This window comes from Globicephala melas, chromosome 7 (genome assembly GCF_963455315.2).
Source record: "Globicephala melas chromosome 7, mGloMel1.2, whole genome shotgun sequence".
Lineage (NCBI taxonomy): Eukaryota > Metazoa > Chordata > Mammalia > Artiodactyla > Delphinidae > Globicephala > Globicephala melas.
The window spans coordinates 11,102,597-11,122,837 of NC_083320.1; the positions used below are offsets into that span (position 1 = coordinate 11,102,597).

Genomic DNA, 20,241 nt, shown 5'->3' on the forward strand with positions numbered 1-20,241 from the left:
GAAGGAGAAGAGAGTGATGTTTGACATTTAAACAAATTTCAACAAGTGTTTTTAAAAATATTAAAGGCTTACTTCCATTAAAGCAACAACAGACTAGATATCAGGAAAATCCTTACACTACAAAACACCTAAAACTTGTGGATATAAATTTAACTTTTAAAAATAAATGTCTGAATTGGTAATAAGTAAGAAAAATTCCTCAGAGGCCAAAGCAGGATAGGAAACCAGATAGAAAAGGAAGCGCTGTGTCTGTCATGTGCTCAAGGCATCTGCTGATTCTCCCAGTGACCTGGAGTTTGGGTTTCAGTGGTACCCCAAAGGGCTACATCCTCAGTGAGTGGTGAAATAGAATAAAACGGGGGGGAACCCTAACAAAGAAGACTAATCTGGGTGGAATTGGAAGAATTAACTCTAAGAATTTGTCTTCATAAGCCAGCACTCACATAATTCTAGAACCCAATTCCTGCAAGCTAATTTCTTTTTTAAACTGAGAATTTAGTTTAAAGTGGTCTGGGGACTTCCCTGGTGGCGTAGTGGTTAAGAATCTGCCTGCCAATGCGGGGAACACGGGTTTGAGCCCTGGTCCGGGAAGATCCCACATGCCATGGAGCAACTAAGCCCGTGTGCCACAACTACTGAGCCTGCGCTCTAGAGCCCGTGAGCCACAACTACTGAAGCCCGCGCGCCTAGAGCCCGTCCTCTGCAACAAAGACAAGCCACCCCAATGAGAAGCCCGCGCACCACAACGAAGAGTAGCCCCTCCTCGCCCCAACTAGAGAAAGCCTGTGTTCAGCAACGAGGACCCAATGCAGCCAAAAATAAATAAATAAATAAATAAATTTTTTTAAAAAAGTGGTCCGGATTGGCAATGGTTGCAGGCACATATATGTATTAAAGCAGATGCTCTCTAGAAGAGTGTCCCTCAATACAAGAATCAAAATATTGCCACAGATGAAATTCCACCAAATATGAGTTTATGATTACAAAATCCAAAATCATATAAGGATATAAAATATCATAAGCAAATCAACTGAAATAATAAACAGCATAATCAGACCAACAAAGGTTTTAAAAGAATTATCAGCATCATTGTGTGGAATTGCTGGATCATGGCAATAATAAAATGCAAACAGAGTTTTAATCAGTTTTATTATTGCTTTTAAATTCTCTACGGACAATTCTCCCCCTTACTGACTGCACCCAGGACAGACAACTCCTACCACCAGCATTCTTATACACCCCCGCTTTGTTTAAGGGTGAATATGTCAAGTGTAACTACTAAAAAATTAGAAATAGATTACATAATTTATATACAGAAGAGAGGAATACAACATATTATGGAAAAATGATAACCCTAAAGAATTCAAGAAAGGAGAGGAGAATTCAGGAGCATGAAAAAATACGAAAAATATAGTAGTAAGAAATAATAAACAAGCTCCTAGACTGAACTACCGATTTACAGAAAATAGAGGAGGTACAAGGACTCATTAAATAACATCCAGGGATATCACTCAAAAACACCAGAATCTGGGAAGCTATGGTTCTTTTCAACAAATAAAATTCAAGGGGATAAGAAAAAGAAGTTGATAGTATCTTAGGGGATCTATCAATCAATTGTCATGTGTGAATTTTATTTGAATCCTGATTCATACCAAGAAACTAATCAGGGAAATCTGAACACTGACTAGAGATATTAAAGAATTACTAATGTTTTTAGGTGTGATAGTAGTTTGTGGTTATGCTTTCGTGAGTCCTTATTTTTAAAGATACGCACAAATATTTATTAAGCTATATGATACAGGATTCAAATTAATCTATGAGGGGAAAGGGTAAGTGCTTGGGGCATTGATGAGACAAGATTGGCTCTGAGCTGGTAATTGATGAAGACTGGTGATGGATAAATAGGCATTTGTAAACTATTCTGTCCACTTTTGTGAACGTTTATAATTTTCTAAAAATTAAATTCAAACAATTTTAAGTTAAATTACCCAGTAAAAAAAAGTAAAATACTAAAAGGTATTGCCAGACAGGATTCCAATTATAAATGGAATCATTATAAATGATTCCAAATATATTCTATTTATAGAAAACACATCTAAAATACAAGGACATCTAAGGTTCAAGGGGGAGATGGGGGAAAGAAAAAATTCACACCATACAAACAAAAAAATTTTTAAGTTACTATAGTTAAATTTTTAAAATATAAAATATAATTAAGGCCTCTTGATCTAGACATATAAAAGAGTCATTAAAACAAGGGTTCAATTATTTCATTAGAAACATACATTAATTCTAAACTTTTATAGGTCTATTAATATAATTTCAATGGTTCTAGATGGAAACACTGCCATTTTTTCAAGTATATTACATTCTAGGAAAAGAATAAACTATATATACAGATATAGTAAATATGTATTATATCTGTATATATAACTATATAGTTATAGTTTTAGAATATGTATATATTTGGAGAGTTTCAGAAGCATACAAAGTTAAAATTTACTGAATTCATACTATATAGGCACACTTCTATATGCCTTACATGTAACAACTTATTTAATCCTCACAACAAGTGTGTGAGTAGGTATTGTTATTATTCTAATTTTACAAATGAGAAAACCGAGACAGAGAATCACACCTGTGGAAGCTCTCTCAGCTTGTAGTAAAATATCATTATATATATTCAGTGTCAGACTTATGTGACTCATTGTCCTTTTCTTTTCCTTTCATTCTTTTTTTTTTTTTTTTAGTTTTTAGTTTTTAGTTTTTAGTTTAGGGGAGTTAATTTTCTGTCATTGTTGGACTTTTCCTAATAATAAGCATTTACATAATCTATTCAGCCAAATACAGAAAGGGAAAATGTAGTTCTACTATGAGTCAGAAACTAAACGAATCAGAGGACTCAACTCCTGACAGGAGCCCAGTAACACAGTTTTAGTCTGGTCTCTCCCACCATGGACTCAGAGGACAGGCTTCCTGAATATGTGTGGTGCTAAAATACATGGTTCTTTAGTGTTTTATCCTAGACTAAGATACCATGAAAGACAGGACCATCATGAACCTCATCAACATCACATTAAAGCCTCAGCTATTGGCCAGTAAACAGGATACAACCAAAAGATGGAGCTGATGAAACTGAAACAAACCATCTGTATGGTCTCAGTGAGCAACTGGGACCCAAAATACCATTTCAATACTTTCAAGTCTGTCCCCAAAATAACATGGAAATCAGACAACTTGGATCATCCAAGAGCAGGAAGATGAAATATCCTAGAGTGAATGATATATATTAGCTGTCTGTGCCTTACCTCATAAAAGTGTGATTTGTTTTGATTTGGATAATAGATAAAGAAATACAGAGCACAGGTCCAATACATATTAAGTGATCAATGTGTGATTATTATTATTATACTAGTACTGTATACAGGCATAGTTCAGAGATATTGCAGGCTTGGTTCTAAACCGCTTCAGTAAGGTGAATATCAAAATGAAGTGAGTCACATGAATTTTTTGTTTACCAGTGCATATAAACGTTATACTGTATTGCACTGTTGATGGCAATGTAAACTGATACAGCCACTATGAGGAAGAGTATGGAAGTTCCTTAAAAAACTAAAAATAGAATTACCACATTACCCAGCAATCCCACTACTGGGCATATACCCTGAGAAAACCATAATTCAAAAAGAGTCATGTACCACAATGTTCATTGCAGCGCTATTTACAATAGCCAGGACATAGAAACAACCTAAGTGTCCATCGACAGATGAATGGATAAAGAAGATGTGGCACATATATACAATGGAATATTACTCAGCCATAAAAAGAAACGAAATTGAGTTATCTGTAGTGAAGTAGATGGACCCAGAGTCTGTCATACAGAGTGAAGTAAGTCAGAAAGTGAAAAACAAATGCTGTATGCTAACACATATATATGGAATCTAAAAAAAAAAAAGGTTCTGATGAAGCTAGGGGCAGGACAGGAATAAAGATGCAGACGTAGAGAATGGACTTGAGGACACCAGGAGGGGGAAGGGTAAGCTGGGAAAAAGTGAGAGAGTGGCATGGACATATATACACTACCAAATATAAAATAGCTAGCTAGTGGGAAGCAGCCACATAGCACAGGGAGATCAGCTCTGTGCTTTGTGACCACCTAGAGGGGTGGGACAGGGAGGGTGGGAGGGAGGGAGACACAAAAGGGAGGGGATATGGGGATATATGTATATGTATAGCTGATTCACTTTCTTATACAGCTGATTCACTTTCTTATTACACCATTGTAAAGCAATTATACTCCAATAAAGATGTTTAAAAGAAGTTATACTGTAGTCTATTAAATGTGCAATAGCATTGTCTTTAAAAATAATGTACAAATCTTAGATAAAAAATACACTATTGCTAAAAAATGCTACCATGATTGTGAGAAATGCATTTGTGAGGGGAGCTCAGCATTCTTGAAGAACTCTGTGGTTGCTTTTCTCTGCAGGTCAGAAATTACAGTAGGAGCTGATACCATTGAAATGAGATACTTAAATGCAATGGAGATAATGGGGTCCTGGGGTAGCAGAGGCCAAGTGCTGTCACTTAATTGCCAAAGACAAGATGGTACGGTTACCACAATGGAGCCAAAACAGTGATCAGAATAGCCTAACTCACAGAGACCTGTGGTGTTGGCTAGTTAGCATCCCCAGAAAAGAAACAGATGCACAATCTACTAAATTCTTACTTGATCTGTCTAAGCAGAGGTGTTCAAATTAATTTTAAGCAACTCAATATTCACTCAACGTTGTAATGGAAAACACTGACATTTGCTTTGTGATAATTTAGAGTCTGATGTTTTTAGTAGAGTAAAAGCTGCCTGGAAACTAATCCACCCAAGGATAAAAGATGCCTGAAATTTAATCCACCCAGGTGTCTTTAATTTAAGTCCAAGGCGAATGAGTTTAGGGGTAGTGGGAAGAAATGCTTGGGCATAGGAGGCAGCTCCACTGGGAAAGTTTTCAAAATGTTTCTTCCCAGATTAGATAGAATGTTGAGACAAATGACTTTATTCTCTACTATAGGCCTTGATCTCTCCCTGCTGTGTGCTGAGTAAACACCTCATATCAATTTTACAATTCACAAATTCTCTCTTTGATGGTGCCCACATTTATTTTGTTGCTTGAGTTTTTATTTCAACTTGCATATTTTTATTCCCAAGATTTCAGATTGGTTGTTTTGATATCAACCTATTCTTATTTCATTTCTACCTGTATTTGCCTCCTAAATTCTTATTCTTTTTTTATGGAAGTCATCCCTTTATTTATCGCCTTGAAAATCCAAAAAAAATATTATTTAAAAGACATTGTCAAGAAGAAGTAAAGCTGTCACTGTTTGCAGATGACATGATACTATAAATAGAGAATTCTAAAGATGCTACCAGAAAACTACTAGAGCTAATCAATGAATTTGGTAAATTAGCAGGATACAAAATTAATGCACAGAAATCTCTTGCAGTGCTATACACTAATGATGAAAAATCTGAAAGTGAAACTAAGAAAACACTCCCATTTACCAATGCAACAAAAAGAATAAAATACCTAGGAATAAACCTACCTAAGGAGACAAAAGACTTGTATTCAGAAAATTATAAGACACTGATGAAAGAAATTAAAGATAATACAAATAGATGGAGAGATATACCATGTTCTTGGATTGGAAGAATCAACATTGTGAAAATGACTCTACTACCCAAAGCAATCTACAGATTCAATGCAATCCCTATCAAACTACCAATGGCATTTTTCACAGAACTAGAACAAGAAATTTCCCAATTTGTACGGAAACACAAAAGACCCTGAATAGCCAAAGCAATCTTGAGAAAGAAAAACGGAGCTGGAGGAATCAGCCTCCCCGACTTCAGACTATACTACAAAGTTCCAGTAATCAAGACAGTATGGTACTGGCACAAAAACAGAAATATAGATCAATGGAACAGGATAGAAAGCCCAGAGATAAACCCACACACATATGGTCACCTTATCTTTGATAAAGGAGGCAAGAATATACAGTGGAGAAAAGACAGCCTCTTCAATAAGTGGTGCTGGGAAAACTGGACAGCTACATGGAAAAGAATGAAATTAGAACACTCCCTAACACCATACACAAAAATAAACTCAAAATGGATTAAAGACCTAAATGTAAGGCCAGACACTATAAAACTCTTAGAGGAAAACACAGGCAAAACACTCTATGACGTAAATCACAGCAAGATCCTTTTTGACCCACCTCCTAGAGAAATGGAAACAAAAACAAAAATAAACAAATGGGACCTAATGAAACTTAAAAGCTTTTGCACAGCAAAGGAAACCATACACAAGATGAAAAGACAACCCTCAGAATGGGAGAAAGTATTTGCCAATGAAGCAACTCACAAAGGATTAATCTCCAAAATTTACAAGCAGCTCATGCAACTCAATATCAAGAAAACAAACAACCCAATCCAAAAATGGGCAGAAGACCTACATAGACATTTCTCCAAAGATATACAGGTTGCCAACAAACACATGAAAGGACGCTCAACATCACTAATCATTAGAGAAATACAAAGCAAAACTACAATGAGGTATCACCTCACACCAGTCAGAATGGCCATCAGCAAAAAATCTACAAACAATAAATGCTGGAGAGGGTGTGGACAAAAGGGAACCCTCTTGCACTGTTGGTGGGAATGTAAATTGATACAGCCACTATGGAGAACAGTATGGAGTTTCCTTAAAAAACTACCAATAGAATTACCATACAACCCAGCAATCCCACTACTGGGCATATACCCTGAGAAAACCATAATTTAAATAGAGTCATGTACCCCAATGTTCATTGCAGCTCTATTTACAATAGCCAGGACATGGAAGCAACCTAAGTGTCCATTGACAGATGAATGGATAAAGAAGATGTGGCACATATATACAATGGGATATTACTCAGCCATAAAAAGAAATAAAATTGAGTTATTTGTAGTGAGGTGGATGGACCTAGAGTCTGTCATACAGAGTGAAGTAAGTCAGAAAGAGGAAAACAAATACTGTATGTTAACACATATATATGGAATTTAAAAAAAAATGGTCATGAAGACGTACTAGAGAATGGGCTTGAGGACACGGGGAGGGGGAAGGGTAAGCTGGGACGAAGTGAGAGAGTAGCATGGACATACATACACTACCAAATGTAAAACAGATAGCTAGTGGGAAGCAGCCGCATAGCACAGGGAGATCAGCTCGGTGCTTTGTGTCCACCTAGAGGGGTGGGATAAGGGAGGGTGGGAGGGAGATGCAAGAGGGAAGAGATATGGGAACATATGTATATGTATAACTGATTCACTTTGTTATAAAGCAGAAACTAACACACTACTGTAAAGCAATTATACTCCAATAAAGATGTTTAAAAAAAAAAGACATTGCCAGTTCTATAAAGTCAATTTCATCTGAAATGAATTCATGTCCTAAGTTTTATTTCATTGTTCTTTCTCAGCATTAGATGTTTCCAAATGTGCATTAGTTATTTATTACTGCATAACAAATTACTACAACACTTTATGACTTAAAAAGCACACGTTGATTATCTCACAGTTTCTGAGTCAGGAATCTGGGTACAGCTTAACTGGGTGCTCTGCTTCAGAGTCTCTTACAGGCTGCAGTCAAGGTATTGACTGGGCTGTGGTCCCCTCATGGCTTGTCTGGGTCAGGATCCATTTCAAGTTCATGTGACTGTTGGCATAATTCAGTTCTTTGTGGGCCATTGAGCCGAGGTCTTCAATCCTTTGCTGGCTGTTGACTGAAGACCATCCTCAATTCCGTGCCATGTGGGTCTCTGCAACATGGCAGCTTGCTTCATCAAAGTGTACAAGACAAGAAATCAAGAGTCAGCTTGAAGATGGAAGTTACAAACTTTATGACCTAATCAAGGAAGTGACATCCTACGATTTGTGTGGCATTGTGGTCATTAGCCATTAGATCCAACCAATACTCAAGAGAAGGTGATTTCACAAGTGTGTCAACACCTGGAGGCAAGGATCATTGGGTGCCATCTTAGAGGCTCCTACTACAAAGAGTGTTTGAAACTTGTTTGCAGACTTACTTAAAGTGAGAGGTGTTGTGGTTTTGTTTTCATTTCTTTCTCTTCTCACCCCAACTCCCCACACCTTGCTTCTTCCTGTCTGGAAGTTTTGTAGTTATCTTTCCTGCCCCACCCCCAGGACCTTTCCCATAGCAGTCATGGGATATCATAGATTATCCTCAAACCACAGATGATTTAAGTCAATCTGTGGTCTCAAATGCGGCATATACACTAAAACTGGAATGATACAGAGATGATTAGCATGGCCCCTGTGCAAGGATGACATGCAAAGTCATGGAACATTTCATATTTAAAAGAATAAGAGGGGCTTCCCTGGTGGCGCAGTGGTTGGGAGTCCGCCTGCCAATGCAGGGGACACGGGTTCATGCCCCGGTCCGGGAAGATCCCACATGCCGCGGAGCGGCTGGGCCCATGAGCCATGGCCGCTGAGCCTGCGCGTCCGGAGCCTGTGCTCCGCAACGGGAGAGGCCACAACAGTGAGAGGCCCGCGTACCGCAAAAAAAAAAAAAAAAAAAAAAAAAAAAGAATAAGAGGGGGAAGGGGAGGGGAGAGGAAGAAGAAGAGGAGAAGCAGGAGGAAAAGATTTGCCATCTCAGGACTGTGTCCATGCTCCAGTCTCTCTGGTGGACAATAATTTAGAAGCCACAGCCCCAGGCAGCAAGGAGCAGTAGATATTTTTCAAGACCCAAGAGGACCCACCCTGGCACCTAACCTTGAAAGTGAGCGTGGCTCTGATCTCCCATCTCATGTGGGATATCTAGTCTCTGCTATCATATCCCCAGTCTCTTAATAGCCCATTTTCAGGCCCAGAACCCGACAAGGCCACGGCTACAGCCTTGCGTTCTGCATTCTCATTCTGTGTCTTCTCCATGGGGATATTTATCTTGATTTTGAGTCCAGCTATACTATTAACTTATTTTATGTTATCCATACTAGATCTTTTTTTGCTTTTTGAACATAGAGGTTGCATCAATGTGAAAATACTGAACCACTGCTATCCAAAATCTCAGCCTACGATCTCTACTCCTTATAAAACAGCAAAATCTCCACAATTGGAGAAAGTTGTAGAGAAGAACCAGAAAAAGAAAAAAGGAAAGGAAAAGGAAGGGAAAGAAGAGGAGAGGGAAAGAAGAGAATAGAAAGGTAAGGAAAAAGAAAAGAAGCGGTTACCCTGTTGCTTTTAATTAAATTGAAAGAGTGGGGGAAAAGTCTTCCTCCTGGAAAAAATGCATTGAAAACCCCCTTTCCCCTTGGCTTCCTTTCATCAGGCCTTCATTTCACTTATTACTTTTGCTAAAGATAGCTGAGAAGACAGAGGCATTGGGAGAGTTTGTGGCAATCTAATGTGTTTTAAAATGTTTCAATATCTTTTATTGAATGTTGCAGTGTACTGAAAAAATTGAAAACTTCATACACAAAGAATCTCTGCTCCACTGTGCTGCTCTCCCCTGAGCAGCTGAAATGCTCTTGGTCCACGTACCACAGAGATGGTTTAGGATCACTGACAACACCACAATCAGCCCTGGGGACGACACCGCATTTCCTCTCACTCAAATTCCTGAAGAACAATCTTACCAGATTGGCAAAATGGGTTCTGAACAGCAAGCCTGTTGCAAATGAAGCTTGGGGTAAAGTCAGCCACCAAACATCCCCACCAAGGTCTCTGAAGTCTCAGTGATGGCTAGAGATGCTCCTACACCAGCCTGTGTGATGAATAGCCCACTTGCACTTCCATTTTTCCTACCTTATATTTTTACAGCTTCCATGTTGGTCACCAACCCTCAAATCTCACCAGGATCCACAACTACATGCTTTACCTCATAGCCAGAGTTCTTTTTTTCCCAACTTCCCCTGCATCTCTGGCCTCTGCCCTGCTCTCAGAATCACCTAAGTCAGGCTACTTAGCATAGTGTTTCTCTCAGACATCAACTGATGTCGTATCATCAAAGACAAAATTAGTTCCTCATCCAAAGCTAAACATACCAAGAACTACATCATCAAAATTCAGACTCGTCAGACGATGTATTTCTGTTTTTAAAATAATCATTACAGCCTGGGTGTGAGAAGACAAATCACAATGGTATGCTTCAGATGAAGAGGTAAAGAATAAAAGCTTCTAGCCTCAGCAGTTCCTACTGGTCACAAAGCATAATCATGGCCTCTGGCCTTGGCGGTGGACTTTGACTCTGTTGCCATTTTCACATCCCCATCTCCCAACGTCACTTTATTGCAAACTCTTAGAGGTCAAAGATTATACCTTAAACTTCACTGTACTGACCCCCTTGGAAGGTCACAGACCACCTGGCCTAGGGGCTGTCCAATGATGGGTATGGTCTGCAGACCCCCTGACAACCCACACACAGAGTAATGTTCCCTGGGCAGTGAGGGATGATAGAGAAGTCTGCCCATTCCTGTTGACAGCCTGGTTCCCAGCATGCTTCCCTAAAACTTTTAGGCCTTTTCAAATTGCATTGGAATATAGTTTTATGAAAAAATTATCAAAACTGAAAATGTGATGAAGACAAAGATATCTAAAAGGGAAGTAATAAGAGATGATGGATTCTTCCATGTAAATCAAGCCAAATAGCAACAGGGAAATGGTCATGTGTCTTCCCTCTCCTGTCCCCAGAGTCGGTATATAAGGGTCTCCCCCAGCAGAAGGTGGCATCAGACCTCCCTCCCCTCCTGCATCTCCTTCCTCATCTCTCTTGCGTCCTCCCTACTTGACACCGTGGGCAGCTGTGGCTGTGGTGGCTGCCTCGGCTGGGTTGGCGGCAGCTGCGCCCCGTGCAGATGCTCCCGGGTCGGCTGCTGCCCCAGCTGCTGCCCCTGCTGCTACGGCGGCCCTGGGGGCTGCTGCAGCGTCCCCGCGGTCTGCCGCCATCGCAGCACCTGGAGCTGCAGCCCGTGTGGCTGCGGCTGTGGAAGGGCTGCTGCCAGCACCAGAGCTGCTGCCAGAAGCAACGCTGCTGCCGGGTGGGCCAGCTCAGGTGCTGGCGGCGTTTGCAGGGATTGGGTTTGTCTGTTGGCAAGTCTTTCCTCCAGCCCTCCCCGTCTCTCCTTCCGTGACCTGGAAGTCACTCCTGTGCACTCAAGGGTTGTAATCTCTGCCACATCACAAATTGATAATTTCAAAAGACCCTGCTATTGAGGTGAACAATAAGAACTGTGCAAACAAGACAGCCCAGCTGCTGTAGACAATTCACATATTGAACAAACTTGAAAATCAAATCATAGTTACTTTTTTGCTTTTCTGAAATTCTTTTACACAACTTCAATACCCGCACTTGTTTTCACTGTGCCCGTACATTACATGCCATTTCTTCTGTATTCTGCCCAGCAGTGCTGTACTGCTAAAAATGAAATCTTAAATAGAATAATGCACCATACATTGATGGCTAAAGACCTTTTTTTTTTTCCTACTTTTATTAATTGTCTTGCTACGAAAAGACCTTCTGTGGTCTCTAAATTCAGGAAAGCTAAATAAAGAAACCCTTGCTGGGAAGGATTTCCCCAGTTGTAAGATTCTTTTCTTTTACGATCATCAGTTGCACTGATGCGTTATGGAACAATCACAAGCAGGTCTCAGAGCAGCCTGATTTACCCACATTCTGTCTCCTTATCTCATTGTGACACTCATTTCTTTGAAGTCAATGGGAATGTTATTATTCTTTCCAAAAATTCCTACATCTCACCTTGGTTTGAAAGAACACGAACCCAGCTTGAGTTGTTGCCACTCCAGAATAACAGCTGGCGTTTCACCCCAAATCAGCCTACCCCATCCCTGAAAAGGATATTCTTAAGACAAATGTAATACATTTCCAAATCTGCCTTAAATCTTTTCTTTTCAAACCTCAGTTGGAAGTATATGGCCTCTGACACAAAACGCTTATCACAGAGAGTGATTTTTGTAAGAGGCCATGACCATGGATGGCCTCTGGCTCCTACATAGCAATGGCTCGGTGCCAGGATGTGTTGCGATGGATTGGGAACAGGTGTATGTAGGTGCTACCAAAGTTCACTGACCCAAGGTTAGGCCTGCACCTGAAGATTTAGGTCCTAATTTCTTTTTTACTCTGGTACTACTCTTAGAAATGGTGAAAATATTTTAATTCTGCATTTGCCAGTTTCTGAGAGTGATTCTCTGCCCCATTCTTATGAGAAGAACAAATATATGAGCAAGACAGATCTAAGATGTTGATCAAGGCCCCTCCCACTCATTTTATGCACATTAATGTGCAAGAGGAAGAAGATTTTTGAAATTTCTGTGTGATATGGGGATAAGGATTACAATGACTCTTAGCCAAGCAATGCCAGGAATATACCATGCGTACCTGACTGTCAGGACCCAGGAAAATTCTCCTTGTGTGTAACTAAGTGAATGCAAGTCTAACATAGAGAGAAAACGTCTACAAAATTGAAGGATCCAATTACTATACTTAGTAGTTTTAGAAACTGGGAAGAATTCATCTACACTGACTTGTGCCATCTCCTACATTTTTAGAAACTTAATCATTTGCCTTTAAACAAGAGACTTTCTCAACAATTCAGAGCAAAGGATGGCCTCTGGCCTATTTTCTTTAGAAAGACTCCAGGTATAAAAAATCCGTGTCCTCCACTGTTGGCCTATCCCAATGCACCCTCACCCTGGTACTTCACATCTTCCAGCTGTACAACTGAAACCTTCCCTGCTTTCATGTTTCCCCTGGTCCACTGTAGACTTAGATGAGAGTCTGCTCATCAGAACTCTTTATAGACCTGAGGGCAGTCTTCAGTCTTTTTTTTTTCCCCAATAAGCAACAACCTCAAATTTTTAACCTTCAGTAGAGTTAGAATATATTAGTCTATCTCAAAGTGTAGCCCCTGGAGCCAGCATCATTGGCATAACCTGGGAACTTGTTAGAAATGTAAATTCTCAGAGAGTCTGGAGGTGAAGCCAGTAATCTGTGTTCTAACAAGTCCTCCAGGTGTTTCTGATGCATGCTTGAATTTGAGACCTTTGGACTGTATCAGTATAGGAGAAGAAGCTTTTTTCCATTTAGATTTAGAGAACCATCTCATTATAATACGCATCTAGTTAACTATTTCTATTTCATTTTTCCAGGGAAGTTTTTTTTTATAATAGAGAAGATGATCTTTGGAAACTAAGGCTAGATGAAGAGTTCTTAGATTTGACAACAAAAATACGAACAGTAAAATAAAAAATTGACAAATTGGACTGCATCAAAATTAAAAATGTTTGCTCTGTTAAAGACCTTGTTGAGAGGATGAGAAGACAACTATAGACTTGGAGAAAATATTTATAAACCACATATCCCACAAAGGACTTATATCTAGAATACATGAATAACTCTCAAAACTCCACAGTTAGAAAGCAAGCAACCAATTAGAAAATGGGCACAAGACGTGAACAGACAATTCACTGAAGAGGATATACCGATGGCAAATGAGCACATGGAAAGGTGTTCTACATCATTAGCCATTAAAGAATGCAAATTAAAACCACAATGAGATATCACTATATACCTACCAGAATGACCAAAATAGTGACAACCCAAAAGCTAGCAAGGATGCAGAGAAACTGAGTCACTCATACACTGTGAGCAAGAATAAAATATGGTATAGGCGTTCTGGAAAAGTATATGGCAATTTCTTACAAAACCAAATGTGTTTACGATACAATTTAGCAATTGTACTCTCAGACATTTATCCCAGAGAAATGAAAACTTAATGTTCACAAAAAACCTATACATAAATGCTTATGGCAGCTTTATCCATAATAGCCCCAAACTGGAAACAGCTCAGAAGTCTTTCAATAGGTGAAGAGTTAAACAAGCTATGGTATATCCATCCCCGGAATACCACTCAGTCATAAAAAAGGAACGAACTACTGCTCCATGCAAAACGTGGATGACCTCGATGGAATGATGCTGAGGGAAAAGCCCAGCTCAACAGGATACATAGTGTATAATTCCATGTGTATAACATTCTTGCCATAACAAAAGTACTGAGATGGAGAACAGGTTAGTGGTTACTAGGGGTTAGAGAGGAAGAGAGGGAAGGGAGTGAATGTGACTGGAAAAGGGTAATGGGAGGGGTCCTGGTGACAGAACAGTTGTGTCTTCACTGCACTGGTCACACACGTCTACACGTGCAATAAAATTGCATAGAGGTAAGTACATGCAAATGAGTGCCTGTAAAACTGGTGAAATCCAAACACAATGTAATGTCAGTTTCTCAGCTGTGATTCTCTACTACAGTTATGCAGGATGTTACTATTGGGGGAAACTGAGTGAAGGGTGTGCAGGACCTCTCTGCATTCTTTCTTTCAAGTACATGTGAATCTACAACTATCACCAAATAAAAAGCTTAAAAAAAATTAAGCTGCAAAGAACACATCTAGATCAAGATGGCACCTAGGCTGACTGAGATCCCTAAAGCCCTCCTTTCCAGCTCCTCTCTGGCAACTCCGTTTGCTCATTCTCAGTCTAGCCTGTGAAGACTATGCTCCTCCCCCACTTCCTCCTGTGTCTGGATTGTCCTACCTTCACCATGTACACTGGGTGAATTCCTCTTTCAACAACATCCAATTCTTTCTCCAGTACCATCAACCCCGCCACTAGCCACTGTCTCTTTTCTGAACTACAGGTGTAATCTCCAAATTACTCTCCACGCTTCACCCTTATCCCCGATAAATTCCCTTTTCCACACAGCAGCTAGAGTTTGGACCACATCATGCCCGAGCTGACAACCCACCAATGGCTTCCCTTCATGCTCTGGGTTTGTCTTAATCCCTTACCCCAGCCCACAAGGCTCTACATGATTGACCCCTCCCCTTCCCTTCATCAGCCCCACCCACCAGCCACACTTGCCTTCTTTCCATTCTCAAATACATAAAGCATGTTCCAACTTGCACACTTTTGCCCTTGCTGCTTTCTATGCCTGGAATAAAGTTTTCCAAATCTTTGCACAATTGATTCCTGCTTAACTTTCAGGTAGAAAATTAAACCTCACCTCTGTAGAGTGATCTTTTCTGATCACTCACTCTGAAGTAGCCCTTAGGGTATGGTGTTTGTAAACACCAGAATTTTGCTTCTCCGTTGGCCCTTATTGTTTTTCTCTCTCCCTCCTTGAGAGTTGAGTCCTACCTGCCTATCAGTGTTGTGTGCCTGGTGCCCACCACAGTGCCAGGCACACCCTCAGTCAACACCCACTCAGAGAAAGAAGGGGAGCTCTGGAGGCTGACTCTGACCAGCTGGCTTCCTCCCCATCCTTCAGAGTCAATTACTCCCTTACCTGTGCAAGCAGCTGCCTTTTACATGATCTCACTGGTACATCAACACAATCACGCACGTGCTTGTTTACAAGACCTTGCAGTTCTAGAGAGCAGGAGCCACATGTTTTGATTTTGAATTCCCAGGTCTTTTCACAGCATGAGGCATCAATTAATATTTGATGAATGAAGGACCATCCTCTTTCCAGGGGATGACACCAGGTGGTCACGACCCCAGGAATCCATTTAAAGCCATTTACAAGGCCAGCGAGGATGGGTATTGAACAGTGTCTCACGTGAGGTATAAGGGTCAGACACCGATGACCTGACAATTCCCTTCTCATTAAAGTACGCAATTCAGCCGTGTCCTTAAGCTTCTGGCCAAAGACATTCTTCACAGAAAACTCACAAAATAAAGGAGGAAAGCTGAAAACCAAAAGCACAATTGCATCTTCTAGAAAGATTTTAAACTGAAATGCTTTTTAAAAAGGTACCTCATCTAAAACAGTAGGGAAAGGAAAGCCCCATAATAGTCATACAACAAATTTCATTCAAAATTAAATCAGTGATTCTCATAAGGGATGTCCAAGTGACCTTGCTTCTGGGAGGTCACCAGAGCGGATGATGGAAACTCAGAGAATAAAGTCATCTTAAAAGCCAAGTGGGTTTTTTAAACCCATGCTAACGTAAGATCATGCTAATGCCCTTTTAAAAAGACATTAAGATGATCTCCCAATTCATCTAGAGGTTTTTTTTTTGTGGTTTTTGTTGCTTGTTACAAAAAAGTGTCAAGCAAAACTGAGCTACCAAAAAAATATATATATATATATAGGCCCCATAGTTGGACAATAAAAAGAAAACCTTTGGAATGAGGAACCTAAAATGTCTAATCTATGTGGATACTTCTTAACACCCTCCATCTAAGTGTCTCAACAGGCCAGAAACTCGGCTTCCAAAGAGAAGACTTACCCCCGGTGCTTCCCACCAGCTCCACACTTGCAGAGGGAGCTTCACCCAGCCCCACCTAGCCCCAGGGGCAGAGCCGCCGCTCAGTTCCATCACCAGCCTCTTCATCCTGGGGTAAAAAGACTTACCAGCAGAACCAAGGCAAGACCAAAGAGATATGCCTATTTCCCTGGGACCCAAGATCTTCAAAATGACTTCTATTTTTCAAGGAGAGTATTCGCGGATATTCTTTTCCCTTTGAGCTATTCTGACACAGGACAGAATAAAGAAATTAGAAACTAAGAGCCACTGAAAGGAACAAAAAAGGGGTGTCTGGGACACATCACTAACCCACCAGGAGCCAGCAGGTAGGACCAAATCTTCATCAAACACTTCTCAACGAGACCATAGAATATGGGGCTGAGTATTTTTACCCAGAAATCACCAGCTCTGTAACTGTTCATAAGACTCTGGGAATAGAGGGTGGGAGGCTATAATTACCACTGGTGGCTCTACGATGCCTTTTAACCTTGAGGTCAGAAAAGAACCTGAGTGTTTTAAGACTGATGGGCTAGGATGGGTCAGGAGGCTGTGATAGATGGAAGATGTACATTGATTGGGGAGTTCAAACAGGTAATTGAAGGGATAACATAAAGTAAGGCCTTAAGGGCAAGTGACCAGTATCACTATTTGTCTTTTTCTTAATACAAGAATTGGTGCCTTGGAACAAGCGTTGAGTGGGCACGGCAGGCAGAGCCATCTGGTTTTGTCCATATCGCAGTGCAGCTGTCTGCCTGTCAATAAGTCACTAAACTTCCTAAACAGCCATTTCTTCCCTTGTAAACATTGGGCTCAGGCTCTCCCAAGGACCCGTCCAGCTCTTAATTCTTCTGTGAGTTTAATGATAATACAGAATGATCCATTTTAAAAATTATTCTCTAGATATATGTTCATAAAGGGAATTACTGATTTATCTAAAGAGGGCAGAAGTTACTTTTATTTGATCTGGATTGATGGTTTCATTTTTTTTAACTTAATGTATACAACTATGTAATTGTGAAATGACTTCAGTCAAATTTACTTATATGATGAGGTTAAGCAGATGATGCTAGAATTGTAATTTAATATAAGCATATAGACCCAAATTTTATTCTTAAAAGTTAGACCAGACCTAAAAGAAATTTAGACTCTGAACAAGTAAAAACTTGAAAACAAAACCCACGATAATAATGAAGGTATAATAATAGTCACCACTTACGGAGAGCATACATACATCAATCTAACTTAATTCCGATGATAATCCTGACAGATCAATATCATGATCTACATTTTACAAAGGGAAAAACTAACGTTCAGGGAAATTAAATAAGCTGCTAAAGGTGCAAGGCTTTCTGAGGTGTGGAGCTGGAATTTCGATCCAGATTTGAGAGTTTTTATAGCCCATGTTCTCAGTTACTGCACTGCCAACACCAGCAGGGTCACAGAAACAGTGGGTTGCTGGATAAACTTGGGCAAATGGTGGGGCAGGGGTGACCAGACGCCTCCATATATTTTAGCAGTAACTACCAGCACTGTTCATTCTCTCTGGATAAGGACAATCAATTTATCAGGAAATATTTGAGGCCAGCTAAATTCTTTCTTGATTTGAGCTGTGTCAGTGCTCTATCACATTAAAAGCAGCAAAGAAACACAGATATCAGGTTCTTTCCAAGCCGAGGACAGGACGATTTTCCCTTTGTACCTTAGCTAGTCCATCCCTTGCTTTTCTCACTGCCGCTTGTAGCTTCTCTTTCGTGTCCCATGCCACCTCAACCCAAACGTGACCCGGTAAAAGTCGTGAGCTTCTTTCATCACAGACACAACCCACCTGGTGTCTTCAACCATGTTATCAGAGCATCTTATATGAAGTCTGAGAATACTCGTCAATAAAGTGCTGAAACAATCAATTACGACCAGACTGCTCATAACATCACTTGAGCAAGTGGATAGTATTTGCTAAGTGGCTGATGGCAAAAGCCATTCCAGGAAGGGAAGCAGTGGAACCGCCAGCCACATCATCATTCGGAAATGAGTCACAGGGACCCATTTCATCGCCCCTGGGAAATGAGTCAAAGGAATTCAATTTAGGATGACATATGTATTTAGTTCACTTGTTGAATTGCTCCAAAAAAAAAAAAAAAGAATGAATGAGTGCTTACTACTTGCTAGCACTGGTTTGGTGCTAGGGATACAGAGGAAGTCCCCATAGTCCAGTTAGGGGAGATTAAACATTTGAATGACTTACCCAGGCATAGTTATTTTATTTTTGCATTCTTAATTGTGATATCATTCACATACACTTTTCCTTTTTAAAGTATACAATTCAGGACTTTCTTGGTGGCGCAGTGGTTAAGAATCCACCTGCCAATACAGCGGACACAGGTTCGAGCCCTGGTCTGCGAAGATCACGCCGCAGAGCAACCAAGTCCGCGCGCCACAACTACTGAGCCTGTGCTGTAGAGCCCGCGAGCCACAACTATCCATTCTCTACAGACTTGCATAAAATGCAGATTCTGATTACTGTCCTGGGATGGGAATTTACATGGCTAACAAGCTCCCAGGCAACGTCCAGGCTGTAGGTCCTCAGATCACACATTGAGTACCAAGTGGCCATAATCATCTTTAATGCAATAGGTGCAATATATATGCTTTAGAGCAGTGGTCCCCAACCTTTTTGGCACCAGACACGGGTTTCGTGGAAGACAATTTTTCCACGGACGTGGCTGGGGATGGTTCAGGCGGTAATGTGTGCGATGGGGAGCGGTGGGGAGTGGCAGGTGAAGCTTCGCTTGCTTGACTGCCACTCACCTCCTGCTGTGTGGCCCGGTTCTGGTCCACAGCCTGGGGGTTGGGGACCCCTGATTTACAGAATTCCAAACTAATACTATTTTACACTAACTTTAAATACAATTATTATTATTGACTCTTACACTGCTTTCCATGTTCTTCATGCCCTAGGAACCTGGAAGTGTTTGCAACAAGTACTCCTACACACACATACCCCATCCTTTATTCAAATGCTGGGAGGACAAAGCTGTCCAAAGTGCAGCAAATAGCAGCTTCTCCATCAATACGGAGTTCCCACAACATAAACGCCTGTCTTTCCTGCTTCCTTCAGCTTCTGCTCAGCCTTAGCCCTCAGTCTTACATTCTACTATCCTTTCAAGGTGGCTACTCCTTTATATGTCTGCCTTAGGCCAGACTGAGATCCCCCCTACTCTCCAGAGCCCTTTTCCCTGCCCTTGGCTTGCGTGTTTGCATACATCAGCCTTCCCCTATCTACACGATCAGTTCTTCCAGGGCACTGTGGTGGAGAGGTTCTGAACATCTGTTTGGAGAGTTCTGCCACCTACTTTCCTTGAGCAAGTAAACCGCCATATTAGCCTTAGTTTCGTCTGGTAAAACAGAAGTCATATAAGGTTGTGATTATAGGAAATAATGTTTACAAAACATTTAGCAAAGTGGCACCAAATTAACACCGACTAAATGGAAGCTACTATGACAATGACGTACAGCATTCAGTATAATCTTTCACATGAGAAATTCTCAAACGTTACTTAAAAAGTCAAAATTGTTCTGCATTTTAAAAGGTATTATTTCTGAATAGGGGAAACTGAAAATATTGGAAGTCTCTGCATGGCGCACTAGGATTTGCAAGGTCCTCTAATCTAAAATTTCCAGTTTAGGGGCTTCCCTGGTGGCACAGTGGTTGAGAGTCCGCCTGCCGATGCAGGGGACATGGGTTCATGCCCCGGTCTGGGAAGATCCCACGTGCTGCGGAGCGGCTAGGCCCGTGAGCCATGGCCGCTGAGTCTGCGAGTCCGGAGCCTGTGCTCCGCAACGGGAGAGGCCACAACAGTGAGAGG

At 40.8% G+C, this 20,241-nt stretch overlaps 1 non-coding gene and 1 pseudogene across 1 annotated transcript; both read left to right on the plus strand.

Annotated features, from left to right (window-relative positions):
• The window catches only part of LOC115852543 (thiamine transporter 2-like), a 29,705-nt pseudogene extending 18,483 nt beyond the window's left edge, over positions 1-11,222 (plus strand).
• LOC115852926 (U6 spliceosomal RNA) lies at positions 8,308-8,411 on the plus strand. Its single transcript, XR_004039314.1, has one exon. It is a non-coding gene; the product is annotated as a U6 spliceosomal RNA (small nuclear RNA).
• Positions 11,223-20,241: the final 9,019 nt, after the last annotated feature.